Source organism: Lissotriton vulgaris, chromosome 11 (genome assembly GCF_964263255.1).
Source record: "Lissotriton vulgaris chromosome 11, aLisVul1.2, whole genome shotgun sequence".
NCBI lineage: Eukaryota > Metazoa > Chordata > Amphibia > Caudata > Salamandridae > Lissotriton > Lissotriton vulgaris.
The window spans coordinates 204,875,555-204,898,520 of record NC_141699.1 but is presented as its reverse complement, the minus strand read 5'-3'; positions in this window follow the sequence as shown (position 1 = coordinate 204,898,520).

Genomic DNA, 22,966 nt, shown 5'->3' with positions numbered 1-22,966 from the left:
ACCGACGTGCAGCAGGGCTCCTCTCGCGACCCAAGCACGGCCGCCAAACATCCAACGAGAAGTTTTGCTTGCAAATGAGGGAGCCCACACAGGTGAGTGGTTCTTGCCTTTGTTTTATTGAAGAAATGCAATTCGAACAGCTTGGTGCTTCAGCACAAATTAAAGTCTTGCCTGCCTGACGCGTTTCGTGTCATGGACACTTTCTCAAAGGCTCCTGGCTCCACCAGCATACTGTCACGGGCTGAATTCCGGCATTACATTTAAGTGTCAATAGTCCCCGCCCATGTGGGCGTAGCCACCCCTGTGGCCTGATGGATACTGTAGTGCCCGTCTTCTCCAATGAGTAATTCGCCCCGCAGTTGTCTTTGCCAATGACTCCCAAGTGGGTTGCTGTAAACACAGTCGCTGTTTAAATTGCCGTTTATCTTCCCTCAATGGCATCACGCTGTTCCAAACTCCTCCGCCCGGTGGCAAAGCAGTCGGACTGCACCGACGTGCAGCAGGGCTCCTCTCGCGACCCAAGCACGGCCGCCAAACATCCAACGAGAAGTTTTGCTTGCAAATGAGGGAGCCCACACAGGTGAGTGGTTCTTGCCTTCGTTTTATTGAAGAAATGCAATTCGAACAGCTTGGTGCTTCAGCACAAATTAAAGTCTTGCCTGCCTGACGCGTTTCGTGTCATGGACACTTTCTCAAAGGCTCCTGGCTCCACCAGCATACTGTCACGGGCTGAATTCCGGCATTACATTTAAGTGTCAATAGTCCCCGCCCATGTGGGCGTAGCCACCCCTGTGGCCTGATGGATACTGTAGTGCCCGTCTTCTCCAATGAGTAATTCGCCCCGCAGTTGTCTTTGCCAATGACTCCCAAGTGGGTTGCTGTAAACACAGTCGCTGTTTAAATTGCCGTTTATCTTCCCTCAATGGCATCACGCTGTTCCAAACTCCTCCGCCCGGTGGCAAAGCAGTCGGACTGCACCGACGTGCAGCAGGGCTCCTCTCGCGACCCAAGCACGGCCGCCAAACATCCAACGAGAAGTTTTGCTTGCAAATGAGGGAGCCCACACAGGTGAGTGGTTCTTGCCTTCGTTTTATTGAAGAAATGCAATTCGAACAGCTTGGTGCTTCAGCACAAATTAAAGTCTTGCCTGCCTGACGCGTTTCGTGTCATGGACACTTTCTCAAAGGCTCCTGGCTCCACCAGCATACTGTCACGGGCTGAATTCCGGCATTACATTTAAGTGTCAATAGTCCCCGCCCATGTGGGCGTAGCCACCCCTGTGGCCTGATGGATACTGTAGTGCCCGTCTTCTCCAATGAGTAATTCGCCCCGCAGTTGTCTTTGCCAATGACTCCCAAGTGGGTTGCTGTAAACACAGTCGCTGTTTAAATTGCCGTTTATCTTCCCTCAATGGCATCACGCTGTTCCAAACTCCTCCGCCCGGTGGCAAAGCAGTCGGACTGCACCGACGTGCAGCAGGGCTCCTCTCGCGACCCAAGCACGGCCGCCAAACATCCAACGAGAAGTTTTGCTTGCAAATGAGGGAGCCCACACAGGTGAGTGGTTCTTGCCTTCGTTTTATTGAAGAAATGCAATTCGAACAGCTTGGTGCTTCAGCACAAATTAAAGTCTTGCCTGCCTGACGCGTTTCGTGTCATGGACACTTTCTCAAAGGCTCCTGGCTCCACCAGCATACTGTCACGGGCTGAATTCCGGCATTACATTTAAGTGTCAATAGTCCCCGCCCATGTGGGCGTAGCCACCCCTGTGGCCTGATGGATACTGTAGTGCCCGTCTTCTCCAATGAGTAATTCGCCCCGCAGTTGTCTTTGCCAATGACTCCCAAGTGGGTTGCTGTAAACACAGTCGCTGTTTAAATTGCCGTTTATCTTCCCTCAATGGCATCACGCTGTTCCAAACTCCTCCGCCCGGTGGCAAAGCAGTCGGACTGCACCGACGTGCAGCAGGGCTCCTCTCGCGACCCAAGCACGGCCGCCAAACATCCAACGAGAAGTTTTGCTTGCAAATGAGGGAGCCCACACAGGTGAGTGGTTCTTGCCTTCGTTTTATTGAAGAAATGCAATTCGAACAGCTTGGTGCTTCAGCACAAATTAAAGTCTTGCCTGCCTGACGCGTTTCGTGTCATGGACACTTTCTCAAAGGCTCCTGGCTCCACCAGCATACTGTCACGGGCTGAATTCCGGCATTACATTTAAGTGTCAATAGTCCCCGCCCATGTGGGCGTAGCCACCCCTGTGGCCTGATGGATACTGTAGTGCCCGTCTTCTCCAATGAGTAATTCGCCCCGCAGTTGTCTTTGCCAATGACTCCCAAGTGGGTTGCTGTAAACACAGTCGCTGTTTAAATTGCCGTTTATCTTCCCTCAATGGCATCACGCTGTTCCAAACTCCTCCGCCCGGTGGCAAAGCAGTCGGACTGCACCGACGTGCAGCAGGGCTCCTCTCGCGACCCAAGCACGGCCGCCAAACATCCAACGAGAAGTTTTGCTTGCAAATGAGGGAGCCCACACAGGTGAGTGGTTCTTGCCTTCGTTTTATTGAAGAAATGCAATTCGAACAGCTTGGTGCTTCAGCACAAATTAAAGTCTTGCCTGCCTGACGCGTTTCGTGTCATGGACACTTTCTCAAAGGCTCCTGGCTCCACCAGCATACTGTCACGGGCTGAATTCCGGCATTACATTTAAGTGTCAATAGTCCCCGCCCATGTGGGCATAGCCACCCCTGTGGCCTGATGGATACTGTAGTGCCCGTCTTCTCCAATGAGTAATTCGCCCCGCAGTTGTCTTTGCCAATGACTCCCAAGTGGGTTGCTGTAAACACAGTCGCTGTTTAAATTGCCGTTTATCTTCCCTCAATGGCATCACGCTGTTCCAAACTCCTCCGCCCGGTGGCAAAGCAGTCGGACTGCACCGACGTGCAGCAGGGCTCCTCTCGCGACCCAAGCACGGCGTGCTTGGGTCGCGAGAGGAGCCCTGCTGCACGTCGGTGCAGTCCGACTGCTTTGCCACCGGGCGGAGGAGTTTGGAACAGCGTGATGCCATTGAGGGAAGATAAACGGCAATTTAAACAGCGACTGTGTTTACAGCAACCCACTTGGGAGTCATTGGCAAAGACAACTGCGGGGCGAATTACTCATTGGAGAAGACGGGCACTACAGTATCCATCAGGCCACAGGGGTGGCTACGCCCACATGGGCGGGGACTATTGACACTTAAATGTAATGCCGGAATTCAGCCCGTGACAGTATGCTGGTGGAGCCAGGAGCCTTTGAGAAAGTGTCCATGACACGAAACGCGTCAGGCAGGCAAGACTTTAATTTGTGCTGAAGCACCAAGCTGTTCGAATTGCATTTCTTCAATAAAACGAAGGCAAGAACCACTCACCTGTGTGGGCTCCCTCATTTGCAAGCAAAACTTCTCGTTGGATGTTTGGCGGCCGTGCTTGGGTCGCGAGAGGAGCCCTGCTGCACGTCGGTGCAGTCCGACTGCTTTGCCACCGGGCGGAGGAGTTTGGAACAGCGTGATGCCATTGAGGGAAGATAAACGGCAATTTAAACAGCGACTGTGTTTACAGCAACCCACTTGGGAGTCATTGGCAAAGACAACTGCGGGGCGAATTACTCATTGGAGAAGACGGGCACTACAGTATCCATCAGGCCACAGGGGTGGCTACGCCCACATGGGCGGGGACTATTGACACTTAAATGTAATGCCGGAATTCAGCCCGTGACAGTATGCTGGTGGAGCCAGGAGCCTTTGAGAAAGTGTCCATGACACGAAACGCGTCAGGCAGGCAAGACTTTAATTTGTGCTGAAGCACCAAGCTGTTCGAATTGCATTTCTTCAATAAAACGAAGGCAAGAACCACTCACCTGTGTGGGCTCCCTCATTTGCAAGCAAAACTTCTCGTTGGATGTTTGGCGGCCGTGCTTGGGTCGCGAGAGGAGCCCTGCTGCACGTCGGTGCAGTCCGACTGCTTTGCCACCGGGCGGAGGAGTTTGGAACAGCGTGATGCCATTGAGGGAAGATAAACGGCAATTTAAACAGCGACTGTGTTTACAGCAACCCACTTGGGAGTCATTGGCAAAGACAACTGCGGGGCGAATTACTCATTGGAGAAGACGGGCACTACAGTATCCATCAGGCCACAGGGGTGGCTACGCCCACATGGGCGGGGACTATTGACACTTAAATGTAATGCCGGAATTCAGCCCGTGACAGTATGCTGGTGGAGCCAGGAGCCTTTGAGAAAGTGTCCATGACACGAAACGCGTCAGGCAGGCAAGACTTTAATTTGTGCTGAAGCACCAAGCTGTTCGAATTGCATTTCTTCAATAAAACGAAGGCAAGAACCACTCACCTGTGTGGGCTCCCTCATTTGCAAGCAAAACTTCTCGTTGGATGTTTGGCGGCCGTGCTTGGGTCGCGAGAGGAGCCCTGCTGCACGTCGGTGCAGTCCGACTGCTTTGCCACCGGGCGGAGGAGTTTGGAACAGCGTGATGCCATTGAGGGAAGATAAACGGCAATTTAAACAGCGACTGTGTTTACAGCAACCCACTTGGGAGTCATTGGCAAAGACAACTGCGGGGCGAATTACTCATTGGAGAAGACGGGCACTACAGTATCCATCAGGCCACAGGGGTGGCTACGCCCACATGGGCGGGGACTATTGACACTTAAATGTAATGCCGGAATTCAGCCCGTGACAGTATGCTGGTGGAGCCAGGAGCCTTTGAGAAAGTGTCCATGACACGAAACGCGTCAGGCAGGCAAGACTTTAATTTGTGCTGAAGCACCAAGCTGTTCGAATTGCATTTCTTCAATAAAACGAAGGCAAGAACCACTCACCTGTGTGGGCTCCCTCATTTGCAAGCAAAACTTCTCGTTGGATGTTTGGCGGCCGTGCTTGGGTCGCGAGAGGAGCCCTGCTGCACGTCGGTGCAGTCCGACTGCTTTGCCACCGGGCGGAGGAGTTTGGAACAGCGTGATGCCATTGAGGGAAGATAAACGGCAATTTAAACAGCGACTGTGTTTACAGCAACCCACTTGGGAGTCATTGGCAAAGACAACTGCGGGGCGAATTACTCATTGGAGAAGACGGGCACTACAGTATCCATCAGGCCACAGGGGTGGCTACGCCCACATGGGCGGGGACTATTGACACTTAAATGTAATGCCGGAATTCAGCCCGTGACAGTATGCTGGTGGAGCCAGGAGCCTTTGAGAAAGTGTCCATGACACGAAACGCGTCAGGCAGGCAAGACTTTAATTTGTGCTGAAGCACCAAGCTGTTCGAATTGCATTTCTTCAATAAAACGAAGGCAAGAACCACTCACCTGTGTGGGCTCCCTCATTTGCAAGCAAAACTTCTCGTTGGATGTTTGGCGGCCGTGCTTGGGTCGCGAGAGGAGCCCTGCTGCACGTCGGTGCAGTCCGACTGCTTTGCCACCGGGCGGAGGAGTTTGGAACAGCGTGATGCCATTGAGGGAAGATAAACGGCAATTTAAACAGCGACTGTGTTTACAGCAACCCACTTGGGAGTCATTGGCAAAGACAACTGCGGGGCGAATTACTCATTGGAGAAGACGGGCACTACAGTATCCATCAGGCCACAGGGGTGGCTACGCCCACATGGGCGGGGACTATTGACACTTAAATGTAATGCCGGAATTCAGCCCGTGACAGTATGCTGGTGGAGCCAGGAGCCTTTGAGAAAGTGTCCATGACACGAAACGCGTCAGGCAGGCAAGACTTTAATTTGTGCTGAAGCACCAAGCTGTTCGAATTGCATTTCTTCAATAAAACGAAGGCAAGAACCACTCACCTGTGTGGGCTCCCTCATTTGCAAGCAAAACTTCTCGTTGGATATATATATATATATATATATAGAAAGCTCCAAAACACCAACCAGTTGCACACGCGAGTGGGTGCACGCCAAAACGGGGGTGTGCCCGAGTTACAAATAAGCTCCAAGATCCCAGGAAAATCAATCCTAAAGGAAGGTAGCACACCCAGGGGAGGTTTCACAAAGATTTAATAAGGAAACCAACAGCAACGACGCGTTTCGCCTTAGGGCTTCGTCAAGTTGTGCAGAGAGCCGAGGCGTGCGTCGGTTTAAAAGGACAACATGCAAATTCAATTAAATCAAGGTAGGACTGTACAAACTGTTACATGGTCGCCATGTTGGAACGGTGTATAATACAAGTCCAATACAGGCAGTTAAATCGCATTATAACTCAAATAAATGCCAAAACCAAATAACCTGCATGAATCACGGAATATCCAATATTATGAATAATCGAGCTGGCACAGTTACAACAATCGATGTCATTACAACAATGTGGCCCTGGATGGGCGTGTGGTTAAAACTGAGATAATGTACCTCACAGTACAAATTGCAGTGAATCAGGGAGCGGGCAATAACGGCTGAATTACGCCGAATATACCAGCGTCGCACCGATCATAATGGTGCAAATGACATAAATAGTTTATGCTAGGTCAAGTTACACCACACAACTATCACGCCCTGGGTGGGCAATACATCGAATTTAAGCATGAGTCACAAAATTCATTTAAATACCATAAGTATAAAACATTAAAAGAATATGTAACGTGATCATAGTTCATATAAACATATCCTAATAGGTAAGACACAGTCACAGAAATGCGAGGAGAATACAATGTATTCGATATCATAGAAAATTGATGCCCAACCAGTCAGCCTAAATGAACTGATAGTTCCTCATGCATGTTAAGGCCAAAAGGGTGCTTACTCTGTAAGTCTATTATGTATCTTGATTCCAGTCGTCTGAGTCTGAGCAGACGATCACCCCCCCTGATGCTCAAAGGCACACTATCAATGCATGTGTAAGCTAACAGGTCCCTGTTACTTTTATGCATTTTGGCAAAATGCCTAGCCACTGGGTATGCGTCATCCTTTTTAGCAATCGCACGCATGTGTTCTAATACCCTAAGTTTTACTGCATTGGTGGTGCTGCCGATATAATTCAGGCCGCACGGGCATGTTAGACAGTAAATGGCATATGGCGTGGAGCATGTTAAAAATTTGCTGATTCTTTTGGGGATGGTGACACCAGGTATCTTGTAAGTAAGCGTCCGCTTACTAAATTTACAAGCCTTGCAGCGGCCGCAAGGATAGAAACCATTAAGGGCAGAAAACTTGGGGGTCTTTTCAGGTGCATAGTAATGACTGGAAACCAAATGATCTCTTAAAGATATCGCTTTTCTGAATGTTTTGAGGGGATTCGATGGTAGGTCTGCTTTGATGATGTTATCAGATAATAAGATGTTCCAATTTTTTCTTAAAATTTGCTTAATTTGGCCTGAATTATGGAAAAGGTGGCAATTAAACGAAAACTGCCATTTTTAGATTTATCTTGTTTTTTGGACTTCAGTAGCTCTTTGCGTCTTGTTTTCTTGACTCTCTCATAGGCCCTACTTAGCACATTATCACCATAGCCCCTTGTTTTGAACCTTTGCATGCTGGCATGGGCTGCTTTCTCGAAATCACTATCATTAGAGTTATTTCTGCGTATTCTAAGTAGCTCCCCATAAGGGATACTATCCATTAATTGGCGGGGATGACTACTAGTGGCAAAAAGCGTGGAATTGCCCGCCGTTTCTTTCCTAAACAGTTTAGTCTGTATACAACCACAACTGTCTATATAAACAGTGAGATCGAGATAGTTAACAGAAGTGTGGCTGATTTGTCCGGAAAACTTTAAATTGATGTCATTATCATTGAGGGCGTCTACAAAACTGTTGGCTGTATCCACAGGACATTCTAGTATGATGAAGAGATCGTCTATATAACGATACCACCTTATTATTCGGCTGTCCCACTCTGGATATTTTTCGCTCCAGGATGCCTGCTCCTCCCACCACCCCACGAAGAGATTCGCGAAGCTGGGGGCAGAGCCGGCTCCCATCGCGACACCGGACATTTGCTTGTATAATTGCTTGCCAAATAAGAATATGTTATTATTAAGGCTAAACATCATGAACTCCATCAGCATCTTGTTATGCTCATAAAATCTTATGGGCCGTTTATCCAAGAAGCTGGCCATGGCTTTGAGACCATCACCATGTGCTATACACGTGTATAGACTGGTGATGTCAAGCACCAACATACAATATGTGTTTTTCCAGACAATCTCCTCAATACAGTTTAGAAAATGTTTAGTATCTCTGAGATAGGATTTAAGGGACATCACCAAAGGAGATAAAAACGAGTCTACATAGATAGAAAGATTCTCAGTCAAACTACCATTGGAAGCAACAATGGGCCTGCCAGGAGGATTTAACAAGTCTTTATGAACGTTGGGTAGGTAATAGAAGGTGGGGATCACAGGACTCAAACACCTTAAGAACAAATATTCATCTGTATTTAGCATGTTAGCATTATGCCATTTGGATATCATCTCATGATAGTTAACCACACTTAAATTGTATGTTCTTTCATTCACGGTAGCATAGGTGTCGGTGTCTCCCAAAAGGCGGCAAGCCTCTGTTTCATATTGGGTGGCTGTGAGTAAAACAATGTTCCCCCCTTTATCAGAAGGCTTAATTACCAATCCCGAGTCCTCACAAAGAGTAGTAAGAGCAAGCTGTTGAGTTTTGGTAAAGTTATCATTTTTGGGTACAAATTTACTGGTGATGCGCAGTCTAGTTAGATCCCTCAACACCGCATCAGAAAAGGTATCAATCGCGTCAGCACCAATTATTGGCATAAATGTAGAGGCCGGTTTAAATTCACTGGCCCCACCTTTTTGCTGTACATCCCAATTATCAAGCATTTGGGTATTGGTTACCTCACCATCACCATCAATATTGCTTTCCAAACGGAGGCCTTCTACTGCTCTGAGGCCTCCCAGCTCGCTACAAATAAGTTCAGTGTCGTCCACAGGTTTGCTGGCCACATTGCGCTCACCGGGTGGTTTGAGTTTAAAGAATTTGTGCAGTTTCAATTTCCTCACAAATTTGAAAATATCAATGCGCGTTTGTGCGAATTCAAAGTTCCTGCGTGGACAAAAAGATAAACCTAATTGAAGTGTCGAATTTTATTCATTCGTTAACACTTTCTCTGTAAGGTTAATGATGGTTAAGTTGTCATGGGGATCAGTGGACTCTTGAATACTTTTCAGTTCTTTTTCTTGAAGAACTTTTTCATGCTGCGTGTCACTGGAGGAGAGCTTAAAGGATTTCTTCCAACGGCCCCCCCGCCGCGTCTTCCTCTTGGTCCTTGGTTGTCCAGGGGCTTTCCTCTCCCGCCCTCCAGTTGGTTGTTGCACATTACTTGGTATTCCACTTGAAAAGGAGAAGCGTCATCGCTGCCATCTTCACTAGCTACATCTTCCGGGTTAGCATCAGACTCTGAAGTTGCAGGTTCAGCGGTTGTAGGTACGCCCATCTTTTTCTTTATCTTTAGTTGCCTTCTAGTGTTGTCATACTTCTTCGCGAAGGTCAACACTCTCCCCATATATATATATATATATATATATATATATATATATATATATATATATGTATATATATATATATATATATTTTATTTTTTTTCGCTCCACAAATGCCGGTAAAGAGACCAAGGCTGTCTTGGGCGGTCCGAGTTCCTAAAGCCGGCGCTTTACACAAATCCACTCTCAGGCTCCCTTCCACTCAGGAACCACTCGGACACTTCAGGTGCTGTTAAAGTATTTATTCAGCAAGGGAATAACAATGCGTTTCGGGGATTAGCCCTTGATCACGCTCGTGTGTACTACTGTCCACCATGTTTAAATACATTCCGTGAAAAAAACACAATATACACCTCATGTGACAAATAGAGGCAACAGTGGCGGCCATCTTGTAGGATGCAAGTTTGCATATAATATATACAATTGATTGATACACATGCAGTTTCTTAATAAATATATATATATATATATGAGATGAGAAACAATTTCTCAAAAACGACACCCCCACCACCCCCACATTGTACCTTCTTCCCAAGGTCCATAAAATGGCAATGACCCACCAGGAAGACCCATTGTGTTCTAATAGCCTTCTCGAAAACACCAGCACATGTGTTGACCACTTAATTTTCCGCTTTGTGAGAGACCTCTCATCCTGTCTTAAAGACACCACAGATTTCTTATTAGAAATAAGAGATGAAACTTTAGAGGACAATCACTGGCTGGTGTGTCTTGATGTAGAAGTGTTGTACTCAAGTATTAGGCACAATGATGGCATTAAGGTTTGTACATTTTTTCTCAAAAAACGCAGAGCAGAATTTCTGGAACATTCTCTCATGCTCTTGGATATGATAGAAATATGTCTAAAAGAGAATGTTTTTATCTTTGCGAGGGAACTTTACAAGCAGCTACAAGGGACATCTATGAGCACCTGCTTCCCCCCCAGCTATGCCAACCTCATGGTAGGCTGGTGAAAGAACCAGGTGCTCTGGAATTACCAAACTGAACAGTGCATTTTTTGTGTGTCTAAATGGCTGCGGTATATAGACGTATACCTAAGGGCACATATTTGCACCCCATCCGTCGCACTGCAAAATTGGGAAAAACATCCCACTCATGTTTATTCAGTTAATCTTATTTTATCCAATTCATCAGTAGAATCAATAACCATACGGTCCATTATTTCATCACTCTTCAAAGCCTATTAAATCATTGCGGAGACAGCGTAATTCCACCTTTTTTTTAATGCAACTTCTTCAAATGATCACTGAGTGCCCATCGAGGCTTTTCACAGAGCCATGTGCAATCAAAAGGTGAGCCATACAACAGAGTAGGCTCATCGGGATGGGACGCAAAAATTAAAGTGTGCCCTTAGGTATACTTATGTATGAGCTGTGCGCTGGGGCGGCGCACAGCATCCGATCCCACACACTCACATGATTTTAGAAAATTAACTTAAAAAATGGGAAGGAGGGCATTTGCATTACATGTTTTTCTGCGGTATATATACGAAATTTTCTTTGTGTGGAAAGGGTCTGAGAATGAACTGAATCTCTTTGTTGACTGTCTAAACTTGAATAATGTCAATTTAAAATTCACAAAGACATTACAGCCAATAATTCATTGACTTTCTAGACCTCAAACTCAGTGGAGAAATGGAAGAATCAGTACAAACCTGTTCAGGAAGAAAACTGCAGGAAACTCAATTCTGCATGCAGCCAGCTCTCATCCGCCCAGCTTCATGTGGGGAATCCCTTACATCGAATTCTCGAGGGCCAAACACAATTGTAGTACCACCTCAGCGTATGAACACACCAAGCGGGAAATGAAGATAAGATTTAGAGAAAGGGGGTACTCCAGGAAAGCATCAGCCCAGGCAGAGAAGTGAGTTGAAAGTCAGTCAAGGGATGAGATCCTAGATAAAGTCAAGTCCACTAAGACCACTGAGAATGCCGCCAGTCAGATTCATCACCAGCTACTGTAGCCAATCCAAACAGATACGCAGTATCCTCAGGAACAGATGGGCCATCCTCAGGCAGGATCCAATCCTGAGGAATGAGATAGGCACCACACCAACGATACATACATGAGAAACACATCCTTGAGAGATATGCTTGTACACAGCCTTCTTAAGTCCAAGGAAGGCAGTTGGCTCAGGCAAACAAAGGGCTTTTGCAAGTGAGGGAACTGCAAAGTATGTAAAAATAGTAGCAATGTACTGAAGGTTACACTAGAGAGAACTAAGATCCTCTGGAATTTCCCCAAACTTATCACTTGCTGTGCAGACTTTGTGGTGTACGCCATAGTATGCCCCTGCCATCTCTGGCACATTGGGTCCACGACCTTCCCGATTAAAAAATGCATCTTAGAGCACTGGCGGGCGATCCCCAATTGTGACCAGAGCTACAGTACACCAAGACACTTCTCAAGGGAACAGAGGGCTGACTGAACCAAAGCCAAATTCTTTAGGCTGGATACAGTCACGCCCAACCAAAAGGGAGGCAACCACACAGCTGCTCTACGCAAACTGGAGTCACATCTCATCCTCCTAGCAGGCACTAAATTCCCAGATGGCCTTAACCAGGAGGAAAAATGTTATTCTCACCAGTAATGTCACACACCCCACAGAAGCACAAAGGCCTTGGTGGATTACTCAACCCCCAACTTCTTCCTCCTTTTTGTTAGTTTTAATTGCACTTTTTCTTTATGTCAAATACAGGCGCAATGTCAACTTTAACTCTTGTGAGAGTCTCATGTAAACAACCTACTTTAAAAGTAAATTAATGCTGTGAACAACTGTAATCTGACAATGGTATGCTATGTCGCTAATGTTATTGTATTTTTGATTTTGCACAGGACTGCTGCTGAGAATCACCTTGAACTACACGTTCGTGATAGGATTATGTGCACCAGAGTCTATTGGCAGACCTTCCACCCTTACTCCTAGTCACTATTATGTGCATGCCGGGGGCACTACCACTGAATATGGACCACAATCATTGGCTTATGTCCTGCACTTATCCCATTCACGAGGGACACCCCTCTAGTTACACTCCTGCACATAGCTCCCCTTTAGAAATAGAGCACTAGACCCTCATTTTTCACAAACGGCCAAACATGCACCAGACATCAGTGGCTTATCAGCCTGATACCGACACAATGGAGACATTCCTTGAGACTTATGATGCCAATTCATTCAAATCACTGAGAATGCTCAGTATTGTATTAATATTTCTTTACAAAACAGCTGCGCCTATTTTTAATATTTTTGTTGTCACAATTCAAACAACATGCCTTAAACATTTCTTTTATGTTTATGATGTTAAATGGGGGACACAAAACGGTAGGAGGAGGGCCTGAGGGATTTTAAAGACCAAGACACATTCCCTAGCTACATGTAGAAAAACAAAAGAGTGTCAGAGGGTCTTACTAGTCTATGTGAGGGTCATTAAACTAACAGAACAAATGTCGACTCATCTACCCATAGTGAAAAAAAGGAAGAATTGTTGGATAACAGTGATCACTTTCAGGTTGTCCATCAGTCACCACACGGAACCGCCCTTCATCATTTGGCATTCCTGTTGTTCACAATTATTGGTACGTCACTGGCTCAGACAAGGAGAGGTCAGATGGTATAACCTCCCAAGAGCCAAGTGGCGGCCAAGTAGTGGTCGAGTGTCACAAACTACCCATCAATTCATTTGGTGGGTGACTGATTTGCAGTGCTGTGAAAAAAGGGGTGTGTTGAAAGGGTGAGTGAAAATATATAAAATTGGGTGAGAGAGCAATAATAAGAAAACTTTATTAGGTTATATGCTCGCTCCGCCAATATTAAAAAGCAGCATAGGTAGTTTTAACAAATATCTACCCTGGTATTAAATTGGTCGACATGTTTCAGCAAACTTCTGCGGACTATCGAGTCCATTGCTTTCATCAGGACCTATAAATTTATGAATGCTACTGCAAAAAAAGGGGGGGTAAAGTGACGTGAAAAAAATATAAATAAATAGTGACTCAATACTTATATTTCTTACAGCATGGAAAAAGATCACCTGCTTTGTAAGGTGTATCCTTTTGTTTGTAGAAAATATGTTCGTCACTGTGGGGGGAAAAAAAAAGAGAAAGACACAGACTGATACATGAATAATGACCATTTACATTTAGTTAAAGCATCATGTGCTGTTACACATTGGGCTAATGAACAAGTGTAAAATTCACACATTGATCTCTTTGGTATTACAAGTTGGAACATGAAAATATGTCGTTCAATGACTCCCACTTACCATGTTAGTAGAAGTAGATCGCTCCACCCCGCCTGGCAACGGCTCAGGACTCGAGGGAAGCACCGCACTATTATAGGAAGCAAGAAACAAACAAACACTGTCGTATGTTAATGCTTCTAGGTCCTATTGAAGAGTATAACACATGGCAGGTGTCGCAAAAGTTATATATTAAAGGTTTCTTTGAAGCACAGTGACGATTGCCCATTAGGAATGGCAATCTGCCTCACTAGAAAAAAACTGACTAACATGTCCATGTTATACCAGTCGAGAACGAAGTTTGTCTAGAAAAAGGGGGGTAGGCGTCTCAGCGTCTTCGATGTTAAATGGCGCTTTACACTCTTAGGTAACACGTATAAGCCTCACGAGTCTTATCATTCGCGATAGCATCAAACATGCGAGAAGAAGTTAGAAACAGGAGGCGCCAGCGTTTTTAGACTACGTGGCCAAAGTTCTTATGAAAAGAGAAAGAGTCTAGACCATAGCGTTCAGCTTACCTCTCCGTCGGTACTCCAATGCCTCCGTCTGAGCCAGTTGGGGAGGTACTGGAGCCGGCGCGAGAGAGACTTTTGAAGTGTAAGATAATTGGTCGCTCGCGGTCTCCTAATTATTACGTCCAATCAGAACGCAGTTAGTGTAAAGTGGCAGAGTGTGCAATGAACCCGCTATGCCAAAAGGCGGATTAGGCATTACGTGTATAGTGATGCTATTATCTTATTAGACCCGCAAACTTGTTGATATCGCTGCTAAGCAACGAGGCAGTATGAACGCCTCTTGTTCTACACGTAAGCGTTCCATGTTGATGAAAGCTAGTCAAAAGGAATCCCATTGCACAAAATCAATAAATGACCAGCGAGAAGCTATTGAAGTATTAATCTATTGGACGATCGCAGTCATTTAATTGTTTGAACCACTCAGAACCTGGTTAGGATGAGGTGGCAAAATGTCCGGTGAAATCGCTATGCCGATAGGTGGGCTGATTATCACGTGTTTAGTGGTGCCAGTCTCTCATTGGACCCATGGTTTGTTGATAACGCTGTTGAGCTGCTTAGCAATATGAATGCCTATCGTGTAAGCTTTCCGTGTTATTTGTGAACTAGTCAAGACATTTCTCATTGCGTGGACATACAGTGTGCGCTTGCTGGGGAATATCTACAGAGACACTGTATAAGAAAATATTTCTTTGACTAGTAGATCCTCTTACTTATATTTTTCTAGAGATTTTTCTAGATTGTTATCTGATTCGTGTCAGTTCTCTAGACTTAGTCTGTTATTGATGCCTCTTGGTGTCTTCAGGGCATAGTTAAATGCTAATGTCTCTAGATGTATTTAGGGCAGACCTTCAGGGTGAGTGGTATGAATAGCCCAAACAGTCCTCTATATATTCACATTGAGAGGTAAAGACTGAAGCTCTTGTACATTTCCCAATTATAGGTAGACGGATTTACAGAATGGACCAAGGAATGTCATCATTCAAACCATTCCTGTTCGTCTTCAATTTAAACACCCACTTTTGTTCTTTACGGAGCAGAAAATTAGTGAAGTCAGTAACATGGGGAGGAATGTAAGGTTGTTCGAGCACTGTCCAGGTAAAAGCGGTGGGATCATGTTTTTATCCAGAAAATGTGTAGTTAGTTTTGTTTCCTGTCGCTTACACCGGATTGTGCTCTTGTGCTCTTTTCATTTAGAAAACTCATTAAAACCTGGTTGTTCCCTTCTATCTAGTGCTCCTAGTGGCGTTACACGTCTCCCCCTTGGTTCAAAGTCTGTCTTACTTTCAAGTTGTCTGCAAGCGCTGGGACGCCCCGTCACTGGGGTAGCCATGCGCTTTATAAGCATAAAAAAAAAAAAAAAAAAAAAAAGATATGTAGTTTGATTTTGTGGGTTGTCATACCTACGTACTGTAGGCCGCATGGACAGGTAATAAGATAAACCAATTTCTCGCTATTGCAATTGGTGAATCTGACCTGTCTCCACGGTCTGTTTGTTCCTATGTCAATCTCAGTTGACCTGGTGGTTTGTGGGCAGGCCTGACAAGATCCACATGGGTGATGTCCCACTACTGGTGGAAGGTCCCAGATGGTCCCTAGGGCCCTAGGTATCTTCATCTGGGGTCTGGTGTGGACGATGCGATCTCTCAGGTTTGTACCGCATTTGAAAGAGAACAGTGGTAGTTCCAATTCTCTTCGTCCAGTATTCAATATGGACCAGTGTTTTTTCACTATTCTTTGTATCTTATTAGATAGTGTTCCAAAAGTTGTTACGCAGGTCAGTCTATCGGATGCAGGTTTGGGTTCTGATGGTTCTAACAAGGCTTGTCTGTTATTATTGCTTGCCCGTTTCATCGATTGTTTAACCAATCTAGGAGGATATTTCCTGTCGTGTAGTTGATGTTGTAAAGTTTTTGCATGTTTTGCATAGCATTCTTTGGTGGAACAATTTCTCTGCACCCTCAAGAATTGTCCATACGGTAGATTCTGTCTGAGGGACTTAGGATGGTGGCTATCGTAACATAGTAAGGAATTCTTCGCCATTGGCTTTCTGTATAATTCTGATTGCAGGCCATAAGGTGTAGATAAAATCCTTAGGTCTAGAAAGGCAATTTCAGTTTTGCTTGCCTCTATTGTGAAGCGGAGAAAGTTGTTCCTGTTGTTCAGCCAATCTAGAAAAGACATAAGGGTTTCGTAAGTACCTCGCCACACAACTATTATATCATCGATATACCGTTTCCATAACCTTATACAGGTAACAAATGGATTAGTATCAATAAGGACATGCTCTTGCTCGAAGTTATGTACATACAAATTTGCCAAGCTGGGAGCAAAAATGCTCCCCATGCTTGTTCCGGAAGTCTGTAAGTAAATAGTCTCTTCGAATTTGAAGAAATTTTTCTTCATAGCCAGGGTGGCAAAGGCCATAATAAAGCTCACAGGAGTGATGCTGTCTAAATCACGAGCCGACAAGAGAGCGAAGATGACGTCCAGAGTCTCATCTTGTGTTATGGATGTATAAAGTGATTCTACATCGAGAGAAACTAGATGGTCCTGGATTGAATCAAACTGAATGTCCGGAAGGATGCGTAACACATCTGTTGAGTCCTTAAGATATGTTGGCATTTCCTGCACCATGGGGCGCAGGAAATGATCGACAAAGGTGGAAAGAGGTTCTAGTATGGAACCAATGCCCGAGATGATTGGGCGACCTGGTGGTGGCCTTTGTGTCTTGTTACCTGTATAAGGTTATGGAAACGGTATATCGATGATATACTAGTTGTGTGGCGAGGTACTTACGAAACCCTTATGTCTTTTCTAGATTGGCTGAACAACAGGAACAACTTTCTCCGCTTCACAATAGAGGCAAGCAAAACTGAAATTGCCTTTTTAGACCTAAGGATTTTCTCTACACCTTATGGCCTGCAATCAGAATTATACAGAAAGCCAATGGCGAAGAATTCCTTACTATGTTACGATAGCCACCATCCTAAGTCCCTCAGACAGAATCTACCGTATGGACAATTCTTGAGGGTGCAGAGAAATTGTTCCACCAAAGAATGCTATGCAAAACATGCAAAAACTTTACAACATCAACTACACGACAGGAAATATCCTCCTAGATTGGTTAAACAATCGATGAAACGGGCAAGCAATAATAACAGACAAGCCTTGTTAGAACCATCAGACCCCAAACCTGCATCCGATAGACTGACCTGCGTAACAACTTTTGGAACACTATCTAATAAGATACAAAGAATAGTGAAAAAACACTGGTCCATATTGAATACTGGACGAAGAGAATTGGAACCACCACTGTTCTCTTTCAAACGCGGTACAAACCTGAGAGATCGCATCGTCCACACCAGACCCCAGATGAAGATACCTAGGGCCCTAGGGACCATCTGGGACCTTCCACCAGTAGTGGGACATCACCCATGTGGATCTTGTCAGGCCTGCCCACAAACCACCAGGTCAACTGAGATTGACATAGGCACAAACAGACCGTGGAGACAGGTCAGATTCACCAATTGCAATAGCGAGAAATTGGTTTATCTTATTACCTGTCCATGCGGCCTACAGTACGTAGGTATGACAACCCGCAAAATCAAACTACGTATCTCAGAGCACAAGAGCACAATCCGGTGTAAGCGACAGGCAACAAAACTAACTACACATTTTCTGGATAAAAAACATGATCCCACCGCTTTTACCTGGACAGTGCTTGAACAACCTTACATTCCTCCCCATGTTACTGACTTCACTAATTTTCTGCTCCGTAAAGAACAAAAGTGGGTGTTTAAATTGAAGACGAACAGGAATGGTTTGAATTATGACATTCCTTGGTCCATTCTGTAAATCCGTCTACCTATAATTGGGAAATGTACAAGAGCTTCAGTCTTTACCTCTCAATGTGAATATATAGAGGACTGTTTGGGCTATTCATACCACTCACCCTGAAGGTCTGCCCTAAATACATCTAGAGACATTAGCATTTAACTATGCCCTGAAGACACCAAGAGGCATCAATAACAGACTAAGTCTAGAGAACTGACACGAATCAGATAACAATCTAGAAAAATCTCTAGAAAAATATAAGTAAGAGGATCTACTAGTCAAAGAAATATTTTCTTATACAGTGTCTCTGTAGATATTCCCCAGCAAGCGCACACTGTATGTCCACGCAATGAGAAATCTCTTGACTAGTTCACAAATAACACGGAAAGCTTACACGATAGGCATTCATATTGCTAAGCAGCTCAACAGCGTTATCAACAAACCATGGGTCCAATGAGAGACTGGCACCACTAAACACGTGATAATCAGCCCGCCTATCGGCATAGCGATTTCACCGGACATTTTGCCACCTCATCCTAACCAGGTTCTGAGTGGTTCAAACAATTAAATGACCGCGATCGTCCAATAGAATAATACTTCAATAGCTTCTCGCTGGTCATTCATTGATTTTGTGCAATGGGATTCCTTTTGACTAGCTTTCATCAACATGGAACGCTTACGTGTAGAACAAGAGGAGTTCATACTGCCTCGTTGCTTAGCAGCGATATCAACAAGTTTGCGGGTCCAATAAGATAATAGCATCACTATACACGTAATGCCTAATCCGCCTATTGGCATAGCGGGTTCATTGCACACTCTGCCACTTTACACTAACTGCGTTCTGATTGGACGTAATAATTAGGAGACCGCGAGCGACCAATTATCTGACACTTCAAAAGTCTCTCTCGTGCCGGCTCCAGTACCTCCCCAACTGGCTCAGACGGAGGCATAGGAGTACCGACGGAGAGGTAAGCTGAACGCTATGGTCTAGACTCTTTCTCTTTTCATAAGAACTTTGGCCACGTAGTCTAAAAACGCTGGCGCCTCCTGTTTCTAACTTCTTCTCGCATGTTTGATGCTATCGCGAATGATAAGACTCGTGAGGCTTATACGTGTTACCTAAGAGTGTAAAGCGCCATTTAACATCGAAGACGCTGAGACGCCTACCCCCCTTTTTCTAGACAAACTCCGTTCTCGACTGGTATAACATGGACATGTTAGTCAGTTTTTTTCTAGTGAGGCAGATTGCCATTCCTAATGGGCACTCGTCACTGTGCTTCAAAGAAACCTTTAATATATAACTTTTGCGACACCTGCCATGTGTTATACTCTTCAATAGGACCTAGAAGCATTAACATACAACAGTGTTTGTTTGTTTCTTGCTTCCTATAATAGTGCGGTGCTTCCCTCGAGTCCTGAGCCGTTGCCAGGCGGGGTGGAGCGATCTACTCCTACTAACATGGTAAGTGGGAGTCATTGAACGACATATTTTCATGTTCCAACTTGTAATACCAAAGAGATCAATGTGTGAATTTTACACTTGTTCATTAGCCCAATGTGTAACAGCACATGATGCTTTAACTAAATGTAAATGGTCATTATTCATGTATCAGTCTGTGTCTTTCTCTTTTTTTTTCCCCCACAGTGACGAACATATTTTCTACAAACAAAAGGATACACCTTACAAAGCAGGTGATCTTTTTCCATGCTGTAAGAAATATAAGTATTGAGTCACTATTTATTTATATTTTTTTCACGTCACTTTACCCCCCCCTTTTTTTGCAGTAGCATTCATAAATTTATAGGTCCTGATGAAAGCAATGGACTCGATAGTCCGCAGAAGTTTGCTGAAACATGTCGACCAATTTAATACCAGGGTAGATATTTGTTAAAACTACCTATGCTGCTTTTTAATATTGGCGGAGCGAGCATATAACCTAATAAAGTTTTCTTATTATTGCTCTCTCACCCAATTTTATATATTTTCACTCACCCTTTCAACACACCCCTTTTTTCACAGCACTGCAAATCAGTCACCCACCAAATGAATTGATGGGTAGTTTGTGACACTCGACCACTACTTGGCCGCCACTTGGCTCTTGGGAGGTTATACCATCTGACCTCTCCTTGTCTGAGCCAGTGACGTACCAATGATTGTGAACAACAGGAATGCCAAATGATGAAGGGCGGTTCCGTGTGGTGACTGATGGACAACCTGAAAGTGATCACTGTTATCCAACAATTCTTCCTTTTTTTCACTATGGGTAGATGAGTCGACATATGATGTTAAATGTGCACTTACCCTTTAAAAGTCACGTAATGGAGGCGTGGTCATGTGACCAAGACCACGGACGTGCTCGAAACGTGTTGTCCTTTTCTGCTGTACCAAAAATAAACCTGCTGAACTGACCGAGTGGCCTCATGTGAATCTTGTTTTCCAGATTTGCATTTCCTTGGATATATATATATATATATATATATATATATATATATATATATATATATATATATATATATATATATATATATATATATATATATATATATATATGAAACAGACGACCTCTCCGTGAAGAAAGCCAGAGGACACAGCAGGGAGTTTTCGGGAACGCTTTAATGACAGCTTGTTTGAATGGCATGATGCATTTCGGCGCTTTGCCTTCCTCGGATGCCGCAAGCTTTGGCTGGGAACACTCCTCCTTACACCTTGATATTCACAGGCCCTCCCAATCAGAGGAGGTCAGCTGGCTCCACCTACTTGAAGGATGCGACTGCAGTTTGTAGGACTGCAGTTCCCATGATGCAGTATGCCGGTAAGTACCGTGTGTGGAGCCATAGAGTAAGTTCTTGTGATGAATGCTGTAAGTCCTGGCAAGGAGTAGGGGTAGAGTCGAAGCGGAGTGCTTCCGTGAATAAGAGTCCAAGCAGTTCCTCGGGTCCCCACGCGTTCATACCTCATATCCAAACTCCGACCGAGCCTTGAAACATAGGATACAGTGATCCTGCTTCCCTCGTGAAGTCACGGGCTGAATAGTACAGAAAGCCACATGCCTGAATTTGAACGTGAGGCGGTCCTGCAAAGTCCGAACCTCGGGTAATTAGCAGCAAATCGCCAGCATTCGCAGGACACTTTGAAGAACGGGTCCTCTTTCCGTGCTGCCGGCAGGCACGCAAACAATGAAACAGACGACCTCTCCGTGAAGAAAGCCAGAGGACACAGCAGGGAGTTTTCGGGAACGCTTTAATGACAGCTTGTTTGAATGGCATGATGCATTTCGGCGCTTTGCCTTCCTCGGATGCCGCAAGCTTTGGCTGGGAACACTCCTCCTTACACCTTGATATTCACAGGCCCTCCCAATCAGAGGAGGTCAGCTGGCTCCACCTACTTGAAGGATGCGACTGCAGTTTGTAGGACTGCAGTTCCCATGATGCAGTATGCCGGTAAGTACCGTGTGTGGAGCCATAGAGTAAGTTCTTGTGATGAATGCTGTAAGTCCTGGCAAGGAGTAGGGGTAGAGTCGAAGCGGAGTGCTTCCGTGAATAAGAGTCCAAGCAGTTCCTCGGGTCCCCACGCGTTCATACCTCATATCCAAACTCCGACCGAGCCTTGAAACATAGGATACAGTGATCCTGCTTCCCTCGTGAAGTCACGGGCTGAATAGTACAGAAAGCCACATGCCTGAATTTGAACGTGAGGCGGTCCTGCAAAGTCCGAACCTCGGGTAATTAGCAGCAAATCGCCAGCATTCGCAGGACACTTTGAAGAACGGGTCCTCTTTCCGTGCTGCCGGCAGGCACGCAAACAATGAAACAGATGACCTCTCCGTGAAGAAAGCCAGAGGACACAGCAGGGAGTTTTCGGGAACGCTTTAATGACAGCTTGTTTGAATGGCATGATGCATTTCGGCGCTTTGCCTTCCTCGGATGCCGCAAGCTTTGGCTGGGAACACTCCTCCTTACACCTTGATATTCACAGGCCCTCCCAATCAGAGGAGGTCAGCTGGCTCCACCTACTTGAAGGATGCGACTGCAGTTTGTAGGACTGCAGTTCCCATGATGCAGTATGCCGGTAAGTACCGTGTGTGGAGCCATAGAGTAAGTTCTTGTGATGAATGCTGTAAGTCCTGGCAAGGAGTAGGGGTAGAGTCGAAGCGGAGTGCTTCCGTGAATAAGAGTCCAAGCAGTTCCTCGGGTCCCCACGCGTTCATACCTCATATCCAAACTCCGACCGAGCCTTGAAACATAGGATACAGTGATCCTGCTTCCCTCGTGAAGTCACGGGCTGAATAGTACAGAAAGCCACATGCCTGAATTTGAACGTGAGGCGGTCCTGCAAAGTCCGAACCTCGGGTAATTAGCAGCAAATCGCCAGCATTCGCAGGACACTTTGAAGAACGGGTCCTCTTTCCGTGCTGCCGGCAGGCACGCAAACAATGAAACAGACGACCTCTCCGTGAAGAAAGCCAGAGGACACAGCAGGGAGTTTTCGGGAACGCTTTAATGACAGCTTGTTTGAATGGCATGATGCATTTCGGCGCTTTGCCTTCCTCGGATGCCGCAAGCTTTGGCTGGGAACACTCCTCCTTACACCTTGATATTCACAGGCCCTCCCAATCAGAGGAGGTCAGCTGGCTCCACCTACTTGAAGGATGCGACTGCAGTTTGTAGGACTGCAGTTCCCATGATGCAGTATGCCGGTAAGTACCGTGTGTGGAGCCATAGAGTAAGTTCTTGTGATGAATGCTGTAAGTCCTGGCAAGGAGTAGGGGTAGAGTCGAAGCGGAGTGCTTCCGTGAATAAGAGTCCAAGCAGTTCCTCGGGTCCCCACGCGTTCATACCTCATATCCAAACTCCGACCGAGCCTTG